Source organism: Pleurodeles waltl, chromosome 4_1, assembly GCF_031143425.1.
Source record: "Pleurodeles waltl isolate 20211129_DDA chromosome 4_1, aPleWal1.hap1.20221129, whole genome shotgun sequence".
NCBI lineage: Eukaryota > Metazoa > Chordata > Amphibia > Caudata > Salamandridae > Pleurodeles > Pleurodeles waltl.
In genome coordinates this window covers 177753330-177777881 of record NC_090442.1, presented here as the reverse complement: position 1 = coordinate 177777881, position 24552 = coordinate 177753330, and the positions used below count along the sequence as shown (strand labels likewise).

The 24552-nt window shown below is 48.2% G+C and overlaps 1 long non-coding RNA gene across 2 annotated transcripts in view; it reads left to right on the top strand.

The window, feature by feature from the left end:
• The window catches only part of LOC138287516 (uncharacterized), a 139121-nt gene that overhangs the window by 729 nt on the left and 113840 nt on the right, over positions 1-24552 (top strand). For both annotated transcript variants that reach the window (XR_011202229.1, XR_011202230.1), the window contains exon 2: positions 20155-20458. This is a non-coding gene — a long non-coding RNA (uncharacterized lncRNA). The remainder of the gene's footprint in view (positions 1-20154; positions 20459-24552) is intronic.

Here is a 24552-nt window from a genome sequence, read left to right as displayed (position 1 = left end):
TAACAAGATGAACTGAGTAAGTGAAAACATTTTTTGGTCTACTTCAAGTTTAGTTTTTTGGAGAAGTTTCTTGTCCTGAAGAAGCATCACTGGATCCGGCTGGACCACCCAGACGCGAAACATGTAGACTTAGTAGAGTGAGGTCCCATAATTGGTTTTCTCCTCCTTCATATACAGTAGTGTGAGTAGGTGAACATCACATTCACCTAGTACTCCTCTTTTTTGTGTTTTTAATCTTGGTCCCCATCATATTAATTGCTGATTAAAATAATGACTCATGGCTTGTGATGGTGAACCAATTTTAATTTTTCCCTCTCTCTCCATTAGTGCTTTGGTACCAATGACTGGGTACCCACTTGAAAACTAATTTATTTATTGTTTTCATTTTTGCTACTATCTGAGCATTCTGGTTAAGAGCACCCCGTCGGGGGAGCCCGTCAGGCATTGCAGCACCAGCCTGATGAGGAGCTTTCCCAATGATGATGCCAGTCATCCATTGTGATGCATGAGGGTTCTTTCTCCTGGAAGATTTGGATCGCACTTAGTATTTTCCTATGAATAATATCTTTTTGGAACAGTGTACAATTTTTCTTCAATGGGTACAGGAGATTGGGTCTGGGTGGAGGAGGTTGGAGGGGGGAGGCTAGACACAGGGACAATGGCTGCCATCAGTGCTGAGGCCAGAGATTGCAGGGTTCGCTGAAGGACAGCCTGACGAGAATGAATGCCCTCCACGAATGCATTACCGTGTTGCAACTCCCTTTCTTCACCCTGGATGGCATTCACAATGGTAGACTGCCCAACAGTGAGTGACCTGAGGAGGTCAATGGCCTCCTCACTGAGGGCAGCAGGGGTGACTGGGGTGAAGGTGATGCCCACCCTCCTGGGTGAGCGGGCATGGGGTGAAAGCTGAGGGGCTGCTGGGAGGGCGGTGCTGGTAGGGGAGGTGGCGGCAGTACCTGTAGAAGTGGGGCGCACAGATGGTGCCGCCACCACAAGGGAGCTCCCATCGGCGGACGAGTCCGTGTCGCTGGGTGGTGATCCGGTGGCCTACGTGAAGCTCCCCTCGCCCTCTGTCCCACTGGTGCATTCAGAGTCCGTGGTGTGGCCCTCCATGGCCATGTGAGATGCAGCTCCCTCATGCTCTGGTGCCACTGTACCTCTGCCTGATGATGCTGATGCACAAAAGAACAGGGAGACCACAAAAAGGGGGGGGGAACGACAGAAGAAAGACAGGTTGAGTGCATGGCATACCGCTACCGTTGGCAGACAATACAGACACAGCAGCCCCCTGCACTACGCCGTGCTCCTGGCCTCTACAGATGCAATTTCTGGGATCTGGCCTACATGGCTATGGTGGACTTCTGCACACATGGATGCCACAGGGGCATGTATACCTGTACTTGGCACTCTACTGCGGTGGGGTAGAGTGCCACAAGGCCTGCATTACGGAGGGGCCTAGCCTACGTATTTCTGCCTGGCCTAGGTACACCCACAGGCCTCCTCCCACACCCAGACCCCTCCACTGCGCGCAAAGTCCGCAGAATGAGAGTGTACTCACCCCCTTGTGTCTGCTGTGATGCCCTAAAGCGCCCATCCAACTCAGGGTAGGCCACCACCAGGATCTGGAACATCAAGGGGGTCATGGTGCGACAGGCACCCCTCCCACGTTGGGAGGCCATCCCCAGCTGAGCCTCCGCCGTCTTCTTGCTCCAGAGGCGAATGTCCTCCCATCTTTTCCAGCAGTGGGTGCCCTGTCTCTGGTGGACCCCCAGGGTCCGGACGTCCTTGGCGATGGTACGCCAAATGTCCTCTTCTGGTGGGCGCTGACCTACATGACATGCACAAGGGAAGAAGAGTAGTCATTACCAACTGCACCGTCAATGTGAGTGTCCCCCCTCCCTACCCTAGCCATGTGGCACATTCATTCACATGCATTAATGTTCCCTGAACTCTGCCCCCTTCCCTCTTACAACCAGCCCTCTCCACCCAGGCCTAGCCCATACAACGTGCTACCTGTGTACTAACCTGTTGGTCTGGAGGACCGTAGAGTAGCGTGTACTGGGGGAGGACCCCGTCTACTAGTTTCTCCAACTCCTGAGCAGTGAAGGCAGGGGCCCTTTCCCCAGACGCAGCAGCCATCGTCGCTTCCAGACCGAGGTCACAGCAGCACGTGCAGTGTAGGTCCTCTCCTGTCGAAGATCAGGTATCTAGTGATTGAACAGATAGAAAATGGCGGTGACGTCCGTGGCGGTGACGTCCGCGGCGGTGCGTATCATCACCGGCGGCGCACTTGTTCATTGGCTCCTGGGACCCATAGGGTCCAATGTTAACCAATGCAGCATTGCGCCACAGTCTATGACCGCCTACCGCGACGGTGTGCAACGGCAACGCAGTTACCCCACAATCCCATTGTCCCAGTTTAGAGGTAAGGCAGCCGCCATTTCAGGGGCCCACATGGCTTCATTTACTTCTGCGTCACACATAGCTAGGCCTACACTCAACACACATACAGGAAGGGTTTTGTGTTTGGTGTCGTGTTCTGTGCAACTGTGGGTACGTACCTGGAAAAAAGTTCACCCTGTGGTCGCTGTTGTCCTTCCTAGGCACCGTCATTTGGGACAATTGAGAAGATGGCGGAATCCTCAGGTGTACCGACCGCTGGTGGACCTGTTGACAATGGAGGAGCGACATTTAATCGTCACCTACAGGTTTGACCATGCCACTATCCAGGAACTATGTACCCAGATGGAGCCAGACCTGATGTCACCAATCCGCCATCCCACTGGAATCCCCCCTGACATGCAGGTGCTGTCAGTGCTCCATTTCCTTGCAAGTGGCTCTTTTCAGACAACAGTAGCCATGGCATCAGGGATGTCCCAGCCTATGTTTTCCAACGTGTTGTCCAGAGTGTTGTCTGCCCTGCGGAAACACATAAGGAGATACATCATTTTCCCTGAGGTGGAAGATTTGGCTACAGTGAAAGGTGACTTCTATGCCCTTGGACATATCCCCAACATCATAGGTGCTATTGATGGCACCCATGTAGCTCTGGTCCCCCCCCCACAGGAATGAACAGGTGTACAGGAACCGGAAGAGTTATCATTACATGAATGTACAGATGGTATGTTTGGCAGACCAGTACATCTCGCAGGTAAATGCTATGTTCCCTGGCTCAGTGCATGACGCCTACATCCTGCGGAATAGCAGCATCCCTGATATGATGGGTCAACCCCAGAGGCACCGTGTGTGGCTATTAGGGGACTCTGGTTACCCCAACCTGTCCTGGCTATTGACACCAGTGAGGAATCCCAGGACCAGGGCAGAGGAACGGTACAATGAGGCCCATGGGCGGACTAGGAGGGTGATCGAACGCACCTTCGGCCTCCTGAAGGCCAGGTTCAGGTGCCTCCATATGACAGGTGGTTCCCTATTCTACTCACCGAAGAAGGTGTGCCAGATCATCATCGCCTGCTCAATGCTTCATAATCTTGCTTTGCGATGCCAGGTGCCTTTTCTGCAGGAAGATGGTCCAGATGACGGTGTTATGGCAGCTGTGGAGCCTGTGGAGCCTGTGGACAGTGATGAGGAGGAAGCTGAGGAAGAAGACAACGACAACAGGGAGTCAGTCATACAGTAATATTTCCAGTGAAACACAGGTGAGAACATTTTCATTTTTACCATTACATTCACTGTCACACTTCTTCCTCTATCCTGTGTGTAATTTCATAGGATTATTTGGTAACAGAGTTGTTCCTTTACATTACGGTTTCACAGGTTTGCTTACCAACGTGTGTCATCTGCATGCATCCTTCAAGGACTTGTGATGTGTGACATAGGTATGTTGCCTTTACAACTAGAAACGCATTTTGACGCTGTCATTGATAATAAAAATTTCCAAAACATAGACTGACTCAACATTGTTTTGTGGTTCAAGGGTGTTTATTGAAGTGCTCAAAAATGGAGGGGGGTTGTAAAATGGTGATGGGTGATGGTGGAGGAATGTCCATGGCAGAGTCCAGTCTATTAGTCTCACAGGTGCACTGGCCATATGGGCAAAGGAAGTGGAGCTGGGGCAGTTTACGTATGGACAGGGTAACAAAGTGGGACAGTGGGAGGACAATCAGGGTGGTCTCATTTCCTGGCGGGGGTCTTGCCATCTTGCTCTGTCCTGTTCCTGGATCTCAGGGACCGCTTGCGTGGTGGTTGTCCGTCTGCAGGGGGTGGGGTGCTGGTGTGGTGGTCCTGTGGCGGGTTGTCCTGTCCACCAGCGCCTGCGGAGGTGGTGGGCAGTTCATCGTCCATGCTAGTGTCAGGGGACCCTTGGAGTGCCACGGTGTCCCTCAAGGTCTGCTGTATGTCCTTCAGCACCCCTACGATGGTGCCCAAGGCGGAGCTGATGGTCCTGAGCTCCTCCCTGAACCCCAAATACTGTTCCTGCTGGGTGGGTGCTGTGCTGGTGTTACCAGAGGGTGGAAGGTCAGTGTTGGGCTGTGCCTGTGCGAGGGGAACCGACTGTCCCAAGGCCCACGATGGTCCGGGCTGGTCATCAGGATCCAGTAGGGCAGAGCTGCTATCGTCACTGTGGGCCTCTTCTGTGGGTGGAGTGGAGTTGTCTGGACCCTCCGGGGTGGTGACGGTCCTTCGTGATCCTGCAGGGGCATAAGAGCATGATTATTGCATGTGTGTGTGTCATGGTGTGCAATGGGTGGGTGAGCGTGTACCCCAGTGCAAGCATTTCTGTGTGGGGGCTTGTGTGATGATGGTTAGGGGTTGCTATGGGTATGTGCAGTGAGCATGCTTTAGTGCTGGGTGTCCATGCTTAGTTGTGTCATGCAGGGCTTGGTGTTGGGATGTGTGGTTTGTCTTCTTAGTACATTAGTGAGGAGTTTGGGTAATAGGGGAGGGTGTGAGGGTGGGGGTGTGTGATAGCATGCAGTAGGGTGGGTGATAAGATAGTTACGAATGAACTTACCAGTGTCCATTCCTCCACTGACTCCTCCGAGGCCCTCTGGATGCATGATGGTCAAGACTTGCTCCTCCCATGTTGTTAGTTGTGGGGGAGGACGTGGGGGTCCGCCGCCAGTCCGCTGAACCACGATGTTGTGCCTGGAGACCGCTGAATGCACCTTCCCCCGTAGGTCGTTTCACCTCTTCCTGATGTCCTCCCGATTTCTTGGATGCTGTCCCACAGCGTTGACCCTGTCGACGATTCTTCGCCATAGCTCCATCTTCCTGGCTATGGATGTGTGCTGCACCTGTGAGCCAAATAGCTGTGGCTCAACCCGTAGGATTTCCTTCACCATGACCCTGAGCTCATCCTCAGAAAAGCGAGAGGGGTCTTAGGCGTAACATGGGGTGGTGTGTGTGATGTGTGGGGCGGTGTGAGTGTTGATGTGTGTGGATGTTGTGTGGGTGATGGTGTTGTGTGCCTCTGTGTGATGGGATTGTCTATTCTGTGCTGTCTCTCTGGCCTTCGTGAATACATTTTGGTCGATGGGGTTTGTGGGTGATGTGGGTGTGTGTTTTATATAGTGTTGGGTGTGTGGGAGTGGTGTTTGTATGTGTATCAGGTGTGTGTATTTGGAATTGTCCAATGTGGCGGTGTTTTGGAGATGTGTGTGTATTTTGAGCGTGGCGGTGTGTACCGCCAATGGAATACCGCGGTTGAAAGACCGCCGCGTGGATTACTGGGTCGTAATAGCATGGGCGTGTTTCTGTTGGCGTGGAGGTGGAGGTTTTGTTTTTGCCAGTTTAACACTGACCTTTGGTGTGGCGGACTTGTGTGGGTGTCTGAATTTCGGCGGATTCCGAGATGTGTGTCATAATAGCTGTGGCGGAATTCCGCGGCCGCGGCGGTGTATTGGCGGTCTTCTGCACGGCGGTAAGCGCCTTTTACCGCCAATGTTGTAATGACCCCCTCTGTTTGGGAAGGGACATGTTGGGGAAGGGAATGGCACGTACTATGAATGCCCAGAAGTTTGTAGGTTCCTGTGGATTATCACCACTACCTTCCCAACATAGTAGCCAGTGATGGACGGGTCATCTACGGATACAAGATGAAGACGCGAAGTTCAGGTGGTAGATGGTCCGGTATCACATGCAGAGGCTCCTTGATGTAGACCGGACAACCCACCAACTGAAACATTGCTGGGCGAATGTTAACAGCTGGGAACGTGACTCCTGGATTAAATTGAATTCCAAACTGGTGAAACTGTTGGTAAGTACACCTAGTCTGTGAATTCTTCTTTAGGTCTGATTTGCCTATAGATGGTTTGTGCTCATAGTGTCTGTGGCTCACATATGTTCTATAGCAAAAGTGCCATGCCCCCACAAAATATTGTTTAAAAGACAAAGCATGCCACAGAGGCATTCAAACACTGGGCTGTCATGAGCCCACACTGACCAGTGGCCCTATCATACCTAGTGAACATTTTCTCTGTTTGCGCTATGGTGCACATGTCAACAGGCGTGCTGTGCGTAAACTGAGAAAGTGTGCACCTTTCCTTTTCGGGTACCTTGCATTGCCTTGGCATACATGCTCTTTCTGGAGCTTTTTATGTTGTTTATGTCTCATGTAAATGAGGCCCAATGTATGTTACCTTATCCAAAGGTCTGACAGGTGGAATTGTTACATCTGAACACATCTCATACATGTTGGTGTTCACTTTCTAAAAATTAACCTTTGGGGATGCACAGGATATGTAGGGTCAATGTCTAGCACTATGCAGCACTGACAGATACTGATCTCCATTAAATGGAAGAACAAGGATGACTAATGTGTGATGTATATAGTGTATTCATGTACATGTAGATAAAAGACTAAGGCTATACCTTGCTGAGTGTGGTCTGGGAGTTATGTAGGCGCAGAGAGCCATGAACATCTGCTACCCTTGTGAACTTTTGTAGTAGTGAGTTATTTGAACTGATTCTGCAATGTGTCCACTTGATGCATATTTTGGCTCATCATGTGTGTGTACACGTCAGTCTGCCTTACCAATGTGTATTTTTGAGGCATGTCACATGAGCCATTTGATTTGTTACAACCGGAAGGGTTACATAGCCAATTGCTATGCATATGTACTATGCTACACTTGACCACAATGTACAGGTTCTGCAATCACGGTGCAATGTATCATGTTATGTCTTGTAGGTGGACCTGAGCCTTACACAGCCGGAGAGGTGTAGAGCTTCAAGGATCCAGACATTACTAGTAAGTGTCATCCTGAATGCTTATTGTGAAGTGCAAGGATTGTGTGTGATGCTGGATGCTTTACACAGTGCCATGTTCAATGTGCATCCCTTACACTAAAATAAACAGGTAACACAAAGATTTGAACAGAAATGTAGACGTTAATTGTTGGATATGCAGTCACCTCTGACTAATTGCAAGGTGGATTTATTTGTTATCAATGAGGGACTACATGATTGATTGTCTGATTGAAGAGCAATGACCACAATGCCATAGTCTGTGAACATATGTGGTAGTGAATTGATAGGTGAATATGGCTGGGGATAGGTAACCTAACAAATGCATTTCAGATGCACAAATCTACTGTTGTTGTTCACATTGCAATTTCTGTCCGATGTGCATGGCTACTCCACATAGGAGGGGGGATTCACACCACAGTAATAACAGAAAGACTATGGTGGTAATTACGAGTTTGGCGGACACATGTCCGCTACGCCTGCAGTGGCGATCCGACCGCCAACAGGCTGGCGGTGCAGACCGCCGTAATACAACTGTGGCGGTGAACAGGCCAGCACACACCCAGTACACCGCCTGTACCACCAGTGCGAACCGACTACCAATGACAGGGTGTATTAGGGATCAGCACACCACCCCGATTTCCGGGGTGGGCCAACCTCCACGCAAAGCATGGCGGAAAGGAACAGTATAAACGGAAACACTCGCTGAAGGAACACAGAGGAGGTCACCGACGACATGGAGCGTGAACTGGAGATCTTCACGATGCTGGTACTGGCTATCTGTCTCCAGGACATACAGCACTGACGAAGACAACAACGATGAGTATCCTGCCTACCACGCAAGGGAGGGAAGGGGACAATTACACATCCACACGCCACACACACCCCGACTGCCACGGCCCCACACAAACACATCCACAGCAATGCCCCAACCCATAGACAAACACATGTACACACACACACGCACACTCACAATACACTCACTCACAACCAGAACACACACCATGCCCCACACACATGACACACATACACCACACATACACCAAACAACAGCAACCATAAACACGTCACGACACAGATACCCAGCCACACACAAACTGAACACAAAACCACGGCTGACACAAACACCAGGCAGAAGATGACATACCAGACACACATATCGCATACAACCACAAGTGCCAACCACACATACACTGGTAGCATACCATGACGCCATCGTCCATACCACTCACTCCACCCACACCATGCACAACAACTGAACAGACATCACAAAAAAATACAAACACACATACCATCCACACCAACTTCTAAAACTATCACCACACAAACAGCTTTGCACACACAAATAGAGACTGGGCCAAAAATGAAAAATAGAAGTGATGCACCCACACAAGCACAATACACATGCACAGATGGGGACAACGATGCACATACCTGTGCAAACGAGGCAGCCATAGTCAAAAGCAAGACAACTTGATCAAAGTGCACCAACTGTGCTTGTTGTCCAGATATGTTAAATTAAAGTTGGCAATCAAGAACTATTTACAAACAGGCCTATTGGGCAGTTCAGAGGTCATGACCATGCGGCCAAACAGGCACAACAAGGCCCCAACTTGACTCCTGACTCGACCATGGTCTCCACAGGGCAGAGGCATCAATGGGGCAGGCACCTCTGGGCGCAGGGGGAGAGGTTGGTGGTCGGGACTAAGGTCATGAAGTAGGGGGTCTTGGGCTTTGGTGGGGGTGGCTTGGGCTTAGGAGGGGGGCTTTGTCATCGGCTTGGGAAAGAGGGCTTGGCCTTAGTACCTGATGGAGAACGGTGGATGTTAGCAGGATCAGGGCTCTTGCCAGGTGTCTTCTTGGAGGAGGAAGGGACATGAGAACTTGAAGGAAGGTCCAGGGAGGAACATGAGGTGGAGGTCCTGGGGTTGGGGAGGCCACAAGAATGTGCAGGGACAAGATGGGGTAGGCCAGGAGGTTCAGAAAGGTCAATGCGGTAAAGTAAACGTTTCTTTGGAGCACAGGGTGGGGCTGAGCAAACAGGGGTGGGAGCAGAGGTAGAGGGAGTGGTCGTAGGACTTGTACGTGTGCTGGACGTGGTTGCAGGTGGGTGCTCAGTCTGCTTGTGTGTGGTGGGTGAATGTGGGGTGCCTGAGTGGGTGTGTTTACGTGTGTTGGGAGGAGGTGGGTGAAAAAAGGGTGGGAGAGGACAAACAGGTCGTGTGAATGGAAGTTGCGGTGGTGTCGGCATGTCTGGTGTGTGTGCTGCAGGTGTCTGTAATGGTTGTTGTGGTGACTGCGGGTGTGGTGTCTGGGGTGCATGTCTGGGTGACTTGTGTTGTGATGACTGTGTCAGTGGGGGCAGGATCTGAGAGTGAGGATGCAGTGCTTGATGGTGGGTGTGGTGAGGTCACTGTAGGGGAGGAGGGGGTAGGGGAGACAGTGGAGGACGTGGCTGTTGTTGTGTTTGCATCTGTATGTTGAGTGTGTGCATGGCTGTGGTGTGACTTGTGGTGCCTGTATGTGTCCTTGTGTGGTGTGTGTGTTGTTCTGTGTGCATGCTATTTGGCTTCTGTGCTTGGGATGGGTGAGGGGAGAGGAGTTCTGAATGGGGCACAAGTGGAGGGGGGACAGAGGTACCAGGGATACTAGCTGCCGTCAATGAGGAGGCCAGAGCCTGGAACGATCTCTGGAGGCCAGACAAGGCACCATGTATGCCTTCCAGGTAGGCATTGCTCTGCTGCATCTGGGATACCAGCCCTTGGATGGCATTCGTGATGGTTGTCTGTCCCCCAGAGATGGTCCTCAGGAGGGCAATAGCCTCCTCATTGAGGGCAGCAGGGCTGACTGGGGCAGGGGCTGAGGTGCCTGCAGCGAAGGAAACGCCCAACCTCCTGGGTGAGAGGGCACGGGCAACTCAATGGGGAGCTACTGGGAGGGTGGTGCTGGTACGGGTGTGGTGGATGAAGATATTGTTGTGGTGGTCCCAGAGGGGTACGCCACCACCAGGGAGCTGCCATCGGGGGAGGAATCAGTGGTCCCCTACAGAATAAATGCACATGTCCTGCAACTCCAACTGAGTTATCCATTCAATGTTCAGATGTCATGAGTACCACTACGTCACTTAGCAAGACAACCGGAACAGTACCTGACTGACTGTACTATACAATTCCCACCTTACCTGGGCACACATGTCCCCTACACAACAAGGTAACATAACCTGGCCAAGAAGCTGAACACCTGCATATCCTGACACCTATGAGTTACTATAACAGCAACCTTTCACCACATTGCCTACCATCCCCCCAGTACAGTTGGCATGCAGGACTGTGTGAAAACTCACCCCCTTGTGGCTGCTGTGATGCCTTTAGGCACCCATCCAAAGCTGGGTAGGACACCACCAGTATGCGAGGGGTCAGGGTCTGACGTGCACTCCTCCCTCGTTGGGAGGCCATCCCCAGCTGGGCCTCCGCGGTGTTCCGGGCCCAGCGTGTCAGGTCCTCTCACTGTTTCCTGCAGTAGGGGCTCCACTGGCTCTAAACCCCCTGGGTCTGCACGTCCTTGGCGAAGGCTCGCTATAACCCCTTCTTCTGATGGGCCCTGACCTGCATGGGAGAAATTTGGAATATAGATTAATTTAGACTGACCACACGCATGCTGACTGCTGACATAGGATACAATTGCACTGACAGTTGACAACAATACATTCCATCTTCCTATAGGTACACATTGATGGCCTACTCCACTACTCCTATACGCTTGGCAATCCTACATTCACACACCTGCACTCAAGCAATCATACTCACTGCTAGGACACTGTTCATCCGCTCACCAGCTCCTTTGGTCACCCATACAACTTTGCTTACAGGGGTAGGACCCTGCCCATAAGCCTCCTCAGCTTCTCCTGGGTGAACGCTGGGGCTCTCTCCCCTGTATCATGTGCCATCTTCCTGACCAGATGCAGGACACAGCAGCACATGATTGGAGTAGTGGTCGTGGTTAGTGCAGGAGCCAAGTGGCTAAGGGAAATCAAGATGGTGGTGAAGACTGCGGCAGTACACACCGTTACCACCGCCCCCCATTGACACCAAAGTTAACCAATGGAGGACTGCACAGCGGTACAGAACGCTTAACGCAATGATGATTTACACCAGTGGAGTCATGTCACATCCATCTTTCCTCAGCATGTAGGACAGACGGCCATCATTTGAAGTATAAAAGAGTGCAATCTCTACGCGCTCTCCATGCTGTCATATCTTCCTCAACATGTCATGCACACCAGTCATACACAGCAATACATGCCATATGTGATGTGTGGCATAAGTTATCTGCATTTGTAAGTTGCATGGCACCGTGTATACATGTCGATTGTCACAGTGTTAGCTGCATGCATCCCTTCCATTATGTGAAGGCTACGTTTGTGCTGTTGTGTGTGCGGTGACATCATCCATAATGTGTTGGTGTGGTGAAATATGTGTGTTGTCCCTCCCTAGGTACCGGAACGACACATCATATGGACCTACCATCTGAACCGGATGACCATACATGAACTGTGTTCCCAGTTGGAGCTAGATCTGCTGCCAGGTCTAGGTAATCCCTATGATATTCCACCTACTGCGCAGCTACTATCTGTGCTACATTTCTTGGCCAGTGGGTCAATTTAGGCGACAGTCACCTGGGCAGTAGGTGTGTCACAGCCAATGTTCAGTAACATCTTAAGGGATATCCTGACTGCCTTGCTGAAACACCTCCACACCTACATCAAATTTCCCCAAGTTGCTACTTGCCCACTGTGAAATCAAATTTCTATGCAATTGCACGGATTCCACATATGACTGAGGCCATAGATGGCCCCCATATTCTCTTGATTCCTTCCAAGAGAATATTCCAGGGTCAATGAACAAGTGTACAGGAATAGAAAAGATATCACTCCATTAATGTACAGGTGGTGTATCTTGAAGACCAATACATCTCCCAAGTAATTGCCAAATTCCGCGGATCTGTGCATGACTCTTACATTTTAAGTAACAGCAGTGTCCCACACCTGATGGCACAACTACAAAGAGAGAGAGCCTGGTTTGTGGGTGAGTGAGATGTGAGAGTACAGTAGCTGATAACCTGCCTTTCTGACTCTTTGCCCTCTTCACAATGCTGACATTGTCTGTGTATTCTCACTCTTCCCAGGTGATTCTGGCTATCCAAACCTGTCCTGGCTGTTGAGACCAGTGAGGTATCCCAGGTCAGGGAATGACATTTGCTACTATGAGGCACATGGAAGGACAAGAACAGTTATTGAAAGGACTTTCGGCCTCCTGAAGGCAAGTCTCCGGTGCCTGCATTTGTCAGGCAGATCCCTGTTCTACTCCCCAAACAAGGTTGCCAGATCATCGTGGCCTGCTGTATGCTGCACAACTTGGCACTAAGGAGACCTGTACCCTTACTGGAAGATGAGGAACAACATGATCCACCCGTGGCAGCTGAGGGCACAGAGGACAGCAATGAAGAAGGGGAGGGTGATGTGGACTCCAGAACTCAGCTCTTTCAACTATACTTCCAATGAGTTGCAGGTACATTTAGCCTAATGTTTCCTACAACATTTCCTACGTGGAGTTGTGTACAGTTGTAAGATTGTACAACCAGTGCTGGAGACACAGCAGTGTATGTGTGGTGCAATGTGTGTACTGTCACATACCCCTTACTGCTTCATATGTTTGATGACTCTCAAAGGTAGTTCCCACATAGAAGTTTTGTTTTCCTGGATATGTTTCCTGCCTTCACATGTATGGACTGTTTTACCTACAGTTGTACTAATTTGAAAGATGCATATGTATGTGCATAACTGGTGTATAGTACAACTGACAAATGGTAATACTGGTCAGTGAATAAGTGACAGTACTCTGGCATTGGTGTTCAACTTTGGACACAATGCAGGTACATGTGTCATTCAACAAACTACCTAAGTGTATGCTACATATTTGTTCCTCATAGGTCTTACTATGCAGGGATACCCTTTGCCATGCCTTGTACAAGGAGTATTAGGACATTCCTAGTGCAAGTGTGAGGAACCATTTCTCAGATTTAGATTGTTACATGCCTGCAGACATTCGCCCTAACCAATTTCTGGCACTGTTTAATATTTGACATAAAGTAATACGTCACATGCATGTATTAGGAATAAAGCACATATACTTTGGGTGTGAATGTACAACTTTTAATTAAGTGCAGCTACATAAGGGATGGTAAAATACAAGGGAGTGGGCAGATGGTGGACGGAATAGTCTGTTTGGTGTTCACAGCTGTTGGTAGCACAGGTCCAGAGTCCATGGGGCCATTGGGTTATGGAGGACGGACAGTAGATGGTCAACAAGGTGTGTCAGTGGGACACAAGGGAGACAGTACAAGAAGGGATCACTTCCTGGTGGTGGGTTTGGTCATGGCTACAGTTTCTGAGGTATGTCTGGTTGGACAGCCACGTTTGCGAGGGGGTTCTTGGGCAGCAGAGAAAGGGGTGCTGGTGTCCTGTGATTTCCCTGGCAGGGCCACTAGTCCACTACCAGCAGCAGATGTGGAGGGCTGGGGTGTCTCGTGCCTTGTGGATGGGGCCTGCATGCAGGTAGAGATCTCATGCAGTACTCCAGTCATGTCCTGCAGCACCCCTTTGATGGAGGCCATGGTGGCATTGTGGGCCTGCCATTGCTCCATTACCTCCTGATGGTGTAAAGTCTGCAGCCTCTGGATCTTGTGCAAAGTGGGCAGAATCGGGCCCATCCTGTCCTGTGTGTGTTGGGAAGCTGACAGAATTTGGGAAATGGCCTCATGGCCAGTCGATACCCTTGTTTGGCTACCCCCTTTTCCCACAGATGGCCTCCCACTGGGCCGGTCCCCCTGTGCCTGTGACCCGGTTACAGTCATGCCACTCTCATTTGCACCAGTGCCTTCATCGTCTTGCCTAGTGACAGGTGGTGACTCTGGTATCTGTGCAGGTGGCACAAAGTGGCTGAGCCAGGGACACTGGTTTGTGGGCATTGGGCCACAGCTGTTGGTGGTGGCTGTGTAGTGAGGGTCTGTCTGGTGGGCTGGGTGGGGCTTCTGGAGGGTGACTGACCAGAGGTTCCCGATGGGCTAGGCTTCTTGTCCAGATCCAGACATCTGGTGTCATCACTGGGGCCTTCTTCTGCTGTGTGACTGGCACTTCCTGGCACCTCCTGGTAGCTGCCATGGACAGTGTCACCTGTGGAGTAAAACAAACCAAGTTGATTGGGTGTCCTGCAGAGTGTTTGTCTGTGTGTTAGCTGGGTGCCAGTAGTGTTCAACAGCTTCAAGGGATACGGAATTGACAGTTATCTGTCAATGGTGGACATTGCACATGTGCATTGCTTGCACACATTCGCAGTGGCATGTGTTTCCTTCTGTCTCTGTCCTTTGTCCTGTCATTGCCATTTCCCTGTCAGCATCTGCCACCAGTTGATTGTGCTTACATCCCCATATATCTGCATGCAGGACTCCCATTGGGATGGGTGCAGTGCATGGAATTAGTGGGATGTTTGATGCATTGTGGGACTTGTGTTTCAAACATTACAGTCAGGGACTGGTGGTTGTGTGCTGATTGGTTGGGTCGGTGTTAGTGAGATGCGTGGGCATACAGGGGATGGGTGTGGGTGGTTGATGGGGTGTCTTGGGTTCGGTACAGGGGGACGGGATGACATGCCTTTCAGGTGCAGGTGGTTGGAGGGGTATTTCATTGACTTACCTGAGTCCAGTCCTCCAGTGAGTCCAGTGAGGCCCTCAGGATAAAGGATTGCCATGACCTTCTCCTCCCACTCAGTCAACTCGGGGGGAGGTGGTGGGGGACTATCACCAGTCCTCTGGATGGCAATCTGGTGTTGTGATGCCATTGCCCGGACCTTCACCTGCATGTCGTTCCACCTCTTTTTGATGTCGTCCCTTGTGTGTGGATGGTTTCCCACTGCATTCACCCTGTTGACGATCCTCTGCCATAGCTCCATCTTCCTGGCTATAGATGTCTGCTGGACGTGTGAACTGAACAGCTGGTGCCCCACTCTGATTATTTCATCCACCATGGTCTGCAACTCCCTGTCAGTGAAACAGGAGTTCTTAGCTGGTGCCATAGTAGGTTGTGTGGGGAGATGTGTGATGTGGTGGTGGTGTTTGGGGTTGTGCAGTGTGTGAGTGAGTTGGTGGCAGGTGTGATGAAAATTGAAGGCGCAGTTGTGGGATGCGTGGTTGTGTGTTTGTGAGTTATATGTAGCGTGAGGTGTGCAAAGATGTGACTTGAGTTTGTGGTGCCCATTTCCAGTTGGTCAGTAGTTGTGTGGCTCATGTAGGAATAGCTCAGGTTTGTGGGTATTGTAGGTGTGTGTTTTATAGTGGAGTATGGGGGGTGTGAAGTGTATGTATGTGTCTCAGGTGTGGGGTTTTCAAATTGTTCAATGTGGGGTATTGTTGGTGAGTCTATTTTGTGACTGCGGCTGTCTGTTCCGCAAATGGCGCACAGCCGTTGCATGACCGCTGTGCTGATTTCTAAATCGTATTTGGGAGGGCGGTTTAGTTTTTCCCATGGCAGTGCCAGATTCTGTGCAGCCAGTTTCCCACCGTCGTTCAGCCTGGTGGGGTCTGATGCTTCGCTCTTTTCTGGCAGAATTGCCTTTGGGGTCGTATTACAGCATAGGTTTTCCGCGTCCACGTCAGTCTTTTCACAGTAGACTGAACTGCGGTTGGTGGCAATTACCGCCAAACTTGTAATGACCACCTATGTGCCATATTTACAGGGTCAAGACAAGCCATGCAGGATGACTTTATGTAGTCTTTTAAATATGGCAATGCTGTGAGTGTACACATGACCCTCACAAAAAATGAGATTCTGCTGGAGCATAAAACGAACAATGTGATTCTGCTACTCATTGAAATCAAGCAGACTGTGGACAGATAGTCACACCCAAAATGAGCCACTGGGGCCCTTTCTTCCCTTCCCTTGTACATATTTTTTTTTTTTAGGATAAGCTATTTTTAAAGCTTAGTTTAGGTTCGGTGTTGTAGAATAGGGTAGGTACAGCAGTTTATAGGTTTTAGTAAGGGTGGGTACAATGTTAGGGTTTGGGGTACTTAGCTTTTTTTGTGGGTGGGGGTTGATGTGTAGTATATGAGTTTATAAAAACAAAATACAACAAAATCTAAAACTTAAAAAATCATTAAATATATATATATTTGTTTAGGATTATATGCGTAGAGAGTTGATGTATAGATGTAGTTTCTGTTGTCTTTGTCTGAAGATGTGTTTTGAGGGGGTTGATGTTTGTCATGTTGTGTTAAATGTATAGAGTAAGGTAGGTTTAGTTAAGGTAGTTGTAGTTAGTATTTAGGATAAGGTAGAGTAGGTTAGGTTAGACTTGTTAGGTTTTGTAGGTTAGGTACTTGTAGTCATAGAAATGTTTAAGGTCTCATTTAATATCAGTGTTTGCTACATATAAGTGTACACCATGAATTACTGTGCAGCTGTTAGCATGTCTTCTCAGGTAATGTTAAGTACATGCCTTTGGCTTTGCAAGGAGTGTTTGGCAACATGTGGATGACTAGGTGATTTACCTGTGGACAGGTACCTGTCAGGTTGGCAATGGAATCTCATGAACTATCTACAAACATTGTCAAGCAGTGCACATAACAGTCTGAATGTGAATAAATACATAGCCCAAAACAGGTATTCACATGCAGTTGCTCTGTGTGGGTAAGTCATGCAACATGCATTGGATGGGTGTTGTTTTAAAAGCATTCTCCCTAATCCAAGGATTTTTAACTCACACACTGATGCCTGCCCGTTACACACTCACACGTGCATCATTTGCTTGTCATGGCAATAGTATTTGGTTGCTACTATTCATTGGTAAATCAGCCTGCTGGGGTGTAACTTAAATCATCTTTAACACTGACTGCTTGATACCTGTTGCACTTCATGCTTGCAAGCTTGTTCAACTGCTTGCTAGTCAACATGCACATCGTGTTAACCAAATATGAACCAAATATGTTTCACTCTGTCTGTGTAGCTCTGTCCCCAGCTCCAATTGACACATGTCCCTTTTGCAAGTAGTTGGTATATTTGTTACACACAATGCACCATGTTCAACTTAGTCCTGACACAAACACAACACACAGGTTGTACTAATTGCTTTTATTTAAATGTGCAAATAATTAGAAGGTTCACAGGAACAGTTAATAGGACAACAACCCCAAAAATTGTATAGAGCCAGTGGGTGTCCAGACAGAGTCCATGGGGAGGACAAGAGTGCTTCAGTGAGGGAGGAGGAGGAGGACCATATTGTCATTAGGGTATATAGAACACATTGACAGTCCACAAATTTGTGAGGTCAGCAGGTGGAGAATGAAATTGGGGACAGTTTCAGTTGATGTTACACTAGCGTGTTCATAGGCAAAAGTGAAACTGGAAATGTGCCACAGAGAAATGCTACTGTTGTAGGTTAATTTTACACTCTGCTTGGGCACACATATTGTAGTTTAGCTTAGGCCTGTGGCCTGTGCCCTGTGCCCTTTCACCTGCATATGCGCTCTGATTTCATTTATTCAGTTGTATTAATTTTAGTTAGTCTTCTTTCAGTGGGGATGTTTTTATTTTCTAATCAGCTGTAACTCTGTGATTCTGCAAAATAATAATAATTATTATGTGCACAACACTTCACCATGTACCTCTGTTCAACCCTGACAAGAATAGTGCATGATAATCCTGCTAGCAATTCTCACCACAAGAGTTTGTAAACAGCTGACACTTATGCACGTACTCACATCAGGCCTTCTCAAGGAACAGAAAGTTTCTCATAAAAACACTGTACAAGCCAAGGAGCAACAGGGAGGTCATTCTGGCCAGCATGTCCATCCACGCTGCTTGCCATTTTATTGCTGACCTCAGCCCTGTCTCTACAACCGGCCTAGGAGACAGCAGGCAGACCCCTATCTTCCAGGCAATGGGGTGGGTGCTCCTGTCATGGACTAAATATGGACCGATTGGGCTATCGCCATTATGCTCTTGTTTAGGCATTAGGGGTTAGGTAGAATGCATCTATGTATGTTCCTCCAATATGTTGGAACTGTTTATTTTCTTCTCACTAGTCACCACCATCCTAATCCTGTTATTTCTCTTTGCCCCAATAATTGCAGCTCATATATTTGATTATAGATTGCAGTCTTTTCACTAAATGTATTGAAAACTATCCTGTCTCCTTTTCTTTGGCCTATGTGTGTGTATGAGACCTTTTGTTAAAGAGAGAAACGGGTGAGATTTATCAACCACAATTTCCCCTGAGAAGTCATAGAGTACCATGTGTCAGTCTGCCACAAATCACCTTTTCCTTCAGGTTTAGGTGAGTGCTGCTAGCTAGCCGAAAGGTTTGGGTGACAGTTGCCAAGACGGTGTGAGATTGACTTAAACGGTGGTGCTGCCACCCCCAATCCAGCAGTCTCATTCCAATAACGAGAGTACTATGACATGGTGCAGCCAACCTTGGAAAGGCACTAATTATACAGGTCTCCTCAGTATCTCTGTTTCATACATACTAAAGGTACCCTACATACTATTATATGGAGACATCTGGGGTTTTAGGGATAATCCTCCTCAGCTGAATAGGGAGTACCTATCTAGGCTGTAGGTTGTTCAAGTTTGAACCATATAAGGATTTCCCCATTGGTGTTCCCGACTTTGATACCTAGTCCTTAATATGGCACAACCAGTAAATATTCGAGAAAACTGTAGACAAGCAGTTACACCATTTTTTTTTTAGCAAATGGATTAACAAATGAGGGCAGGGATGTCACATTCATAGCTGAAGTTTAGGACTCGTTCAGAACAGAAATATTTTACTCATGAGCTACCTTCCCAGAAATAAACGCTGATTCCAGCACATTTCATACATACAGAATAGCGAATGTAACACAACAGTACAGAGAATACCAATATTTAAAAGTACCTTTAAATTACCAAGAACACCAAGACGGGTTTAATGGCGCCCTTCCACATGTAATGCAACCCATTAGGTTAGGTCCCTCAAGCAATGACGGTCCAACATGTCCAACATTGTCCACATATACACCACATCCCAATTTGTAAGCTTTGTCAGTAGCTGAAGTATGCACATTATACAATGAGCTAGTAGCAATATATAGACGATCAATACAATTCGTAATCCAGGTATAAATCAATTGGCCGTTACAGGGATACATCCACACTGTCCATTTAATAATGGAAAAATCACCCACTGAGCAGGAGAAGATTCTATTCTGGGATGTGCAAAAAACAAATCAGCTGGAAGCAGTGTCTCCCCATACTGGACCCCAAGATAAACATAGAATTGTCACAATGTGCTTGCCATTCAGAATGGTTTCCTCAATAGAGTACTGCGTCACTTGGAGCACAGTCTTTGCCACAATATATACCACTGCACATGGTACACTTACAGTTGCGAATTTACCTGAAGTGTTTAAACAAATTCAAAATAAACATGGGGCAGCCCCGGCCCTGGATTTGGGATGACACTGATGCGTAATTTTGACACAGTGTCTACAATAATTTTAAGCAATATGAAAGGGGAAGCAGCAGCACTGGCAATTCACCAGCTTCTCAGCAAGACCAGGAGCATGAGCTGCCAAAGATTATTTCCGAAATATATACTAGTATAGGTTGGGATAGTCTGGGGGCCAGACCAATTAAAACCATAGAGTACTTCCACTAAGGAGAGTACTAAGCAAGCATAAGAGAGCTCTAAAAAACATTGGAATAAACAAAAAATAAAGATAGGAGAACTCAAAGACGAGAATCTCCACCACCAGAGACCTGAAAAAAAGATATAACTTAGAAATAGGGAAACATTAAAAACACCAGATATATATCAATATACTAACATTATCCAATCTCATTCCTTCCAGGACACACCAGATAAATGGAGCGACAGAGGAGGGCGGTCAGAGCATCGAAGTCACTATGTGAAACCAAAAAAAGACCTTCACAAAAAAGGAAGAGAAACTGCCACAGCAAAAGACCCAGTTTATAAAGAAAAATGGTGACATCAATTTCGTCAAAGATGCCAAACGTATGGAGAATGTTGTTGAAGAACAGGACTCAGGCAGTGACTCTGCTAGACAGCGCATCAGAGGTCACAATATGTCGTCAGAGTCTTACGGATCTTATGGATGTGACACACGACTTTATTGAAGTCAAAACCGCACACAGGTATGCAGATTAAAGTTTCAGATTTAGGGAGACATAACGTGTACTATTAAAGTAATCTTCTGGATAACATTAACACAAAATTATGATATTTTATTGGCAGAAAAAGATTGGCCACCTGAATCTGTCCGCATGCTCCCGCAAGGGAAAGATGTAATTTTGCCTTTGTTCTCAGTCCTACTTCCACACATAGTAAATTAAGCCGATTGGGCTTTGGCACAGGCTCCTGAGCTGTATTGCAACCACGTAGGGTGGGATAGAGATTCCCTCTACGGTGTGATACCAATTAGAGCCACTCCACAGATCTAGCCTCAATATCCAATTAAATATGAAGCAAAAGCACCCCTGAAAGAAATTCTCAAACAATGTGAGGCCCAGTGAGTAATAGCGACCTGCATCTGTGCAATAAAACCCGTTATGTGACCGGAATAACCCATTATTCCCAGAAGCAAAACCTGACCATTCATATAAAATAGTCTTAGATTACAGACAGTTAAACAGTCATACAAGCACATGTGCAATCTGTAGGAAGCTGACTCTGCATATACTATCTAAAAGTGAGAGACAGTGTGAACAGAGTCCAGGGGTTCCCCAAGAGGCTTGACAGAGGCAATAATAGATAATACTAATGCTCTATTTGTGGTAGTGTGGTCAAGCAGTTAGGCTTATCAAAGGGTAGTGTTAAGCATTTGTGGTACACGCACAGGCAATACATGAGAACATACACTCAATGACAACTCCAGGCCAATAGGTTCTTTATTGTGAAAAATATTATTTTCTTAATTTAATGATTTAGAACCACAAGAGTCAAATTGCATGTAATGACATTAAATGTAAGGTACTTTGCATAGGTATAGATAGAACTTTGAATCAAAACAGTAACGTACACAGTTTGGCATAAAATGGCAAGAAGCTATTTTAAAAGTGGACACAGTGCAAAATTAAACAGTTCCTGGAAGAGGTAAGTACAGGTTAGTTTTTGAGGTAAGTAAAGCACTTACACGTTCAGTCTCTGGGGCATAGGCAGCCCACCGTTGAGAGTTCAAGTCAACCCCAAACACCCAGCACCAGCAACATACGGCCAATCAGGTGCAGAGGTCAAAGAGGGGCCCAAAAAACATAGGCGCCTAGGGAGACTAGGGTTGCTTCGTTCCAGTCTACAAGCAGGTAAGTACCTGCGTCCTCAGGGAGCGGACCAAGGAGATTTTGTAGAGCACTGTGGGGGGTCCCAAGTAGGCACACAAAATACACCTTCAGCAGCACGGGGAGGCAAGGTGCAGTGGGCAAACAAGACTTCGGGTTTTGTATAGAGAACAATGGAGGGACCCGGGGTCACTCAGACGATGCAGGCAGGGCACAGGGGGGCTAGGCACCGACTGGGCAAGGGTGAGGGCCGCATGCTGGTCACTACTGCACCAGTGGTTGGTTCTTCATGGGCCTGGGGGCTGCGGGTGCAGTGCTTACTCCAGGTGTCGGGTTTCTGTGTTACTGGGCAATCGCTGTTAGGGGGGTCCTCTGGATTCCCTCTGCAGGCATAGTCGTAGGGGTGCAGAGAGGTCCGCTCAGGGGGACACGTCGTCGGAGTCACCTGGGGGTCTTCTCTGCTGCGTTGGTTTCTCTAGACACGGGCCAGGGGCGTCCGGTGCAGAGTGGTAGGGACTCACGCATCTGGAGTGAGGTGAGAGTCCCTTTAAAGATGGTTTCTTCTTGTTGCTTTAGACAGGGCCGCTGTCCACGGCAGTTTCTTGGTCCTTTGGAGTTGCAGGGCAGTCCTCTGAGTCGGCGGAGGTCGCTGGGCCCGCAGGATGCGTCGTGGTGCAGGTTCTTTGAGTCAGGAGATAGGCCGGTAGGGCTGGGGCCAAAGCAGTTGTTTTCTTCCTTCTTCTCTGGGGAGTTTTCAGGTCAGCAGTACTTCTTCTTGTTAGGTCGCCAGGAATCTGATTTTCTGGGTTCAGGATTTAGGGGTATGTTTAGGGCTGGAGGGCAGTAGCCAATGGCTACTGTCCCTGAGTGTGGCTACACCCTCCTTTTGCCTCCTCCCTTTGGGGAGATGGGCACGTTCCTAATCCTATTGAGCTAAATCCTCCAAAGCAAGATGGAGTATTTTCTAAGGAGGGGGTCACATCAGCTCTGGTCACCGTAGGGGTGGACCTGACTGAGGGGATGACTCCTTCTTGTTTTTCTCATTATCTCCTCGGGACTTGCTGCCAAAAGTGGAGGCTGTGTCCGGGGGTGGGCATCTCCACTAGCTGGAGTGCCCTGGGGCATTGTAACACCAGGCTTGAGCCTTTGGAGCTCACTGCCAGGTGTTACAGTTCCTGCTGGGGGGAGGTGTGAAGCACCTCCACCCAGGACAGGCTTTGTTCCTGGTCACAGACTGCACAAAGGCACTCACCCCATGTGGTCAGAAACTGGTCTGGAAGTGGCAGGCTGGCAGAGACCGATCAGCCTAGCACTAGCAGTTGGACTGGCATGCAGGGGGCATCCCTAAGATGCCCTCTGTGTGCATTTCTCAATAAATCCCACACTGGCATCAGTGTGGATTTATTGTGCTGAGAAGTTTGATACCAAACTTCCCTGTATTCAGTGTAGCCATTATGGAACTGTGGAGTTTGTGTGTGACAAACTCCCATACCATAAACTTTTATGGCTACCCTGCACTTACAATGTCTAAGAATTGGCTTAGACACCGTAGGGGCATAGTGCTAATGCAACTATTCCCTTCCCTGTGGTATAGTGCACCTTCCCTTGGGGCTGTAGGGCCTGTTAGAGGGGTGACATACCTATGCCACAGGTAGTGGGCTGTGGGCATGGCTCTCTGACGGGAGTGCCATGTCGACTTAGTCTTGTTCTCCCCACCAGCACACACAAGCTGTGAGGCAGACTGCATGTGCTGAGTGATGGGTCCCCAGGGTGGCATGATACATGCTGCAGCCCTTAGAGAGCTTGCCTGGCCACAGGGCCCTTGGTACCAGGGGTACCTTTTAAAAGGGACTTATCTGTGTGCCAGGGCTGTGCCAATTGTGAAGACAAAGGTACCGTTTTAGGGAAAGAACACTGGTGCTGGGGCCTGGTTAGCAGGGTCCTATCACACTTTCAATCAAAGCTGGCATCAACAAAAGGCAAAAAGTTAGGGCGTAACTATGCCAACAGTGGCATTTTCCTACACAATCCAAAATGCACACAGCACATCACTTATCAACACAAAATAGTGCAAAAAAAATGCAAAACAACCTTGGACATTTCCAGTGTTTTTTATGCCAAAATGTAGCACCTGAAAGGTGGGATTAAGCGCCGTTAGTGTACTAGGCTCTCAGAGGCATCTTTGTTGTTTGCCTCAGTGGTATAAGAACATACCTGGGGTATTATCTGCTCGTGTAAAATCAAAATTACATTATTTTGATCCCACGGCGTTGTCTTATGTTGATGACATCTACCTCGCAGATGATGACCTTAATGCATATCTGGCCCAGGTGGAGCACATAATTTTAGGATTTGCTGTCCAAGTCTACAATTTTAACTTCAAGAGAACCAAAATTGCTTTTCTTTGTGTCCTATTTTTAGCACACAAATTATCTGATGAAGGCAAAAGCCTAGCCCTGCACTTTTTAGAAAAGTGTGCTCATTTCCAACCTCCAAATACCATCAAAAATCTACAGTCATTACTAGGTTTCTTTAATTTTGACCGAACATACATTCCTGGCTATGCACAATACACAAAACCACTTTATAATTTAATTTTTCCAGATTTTTCAAGCAAACACTGGAAACTAGAACATACATGCATACTCAAAGATTTACAACAAGACATGTTAGAAGCACAACACTTACACATGTGACAACAAAACAAATTTAGTCATCAGAATAGTTCCTTGTGCCATTGGGTTCAACTATGTCACATTTAATGAGGGTAACACAGTACCCATAATATACAAATCAGCCCTTGAGCAAATAACCAAAGCTAGCGTTCCAAACATGAACGCCTCACAACAATGTTGGATTCAATGGGCAACCTCCCTGACCGCCACTGATGATGGTTATGTTTTCGACACCAAAATACAGGCCCAAGAATTTATATAATACCAACTTGAGTTCCC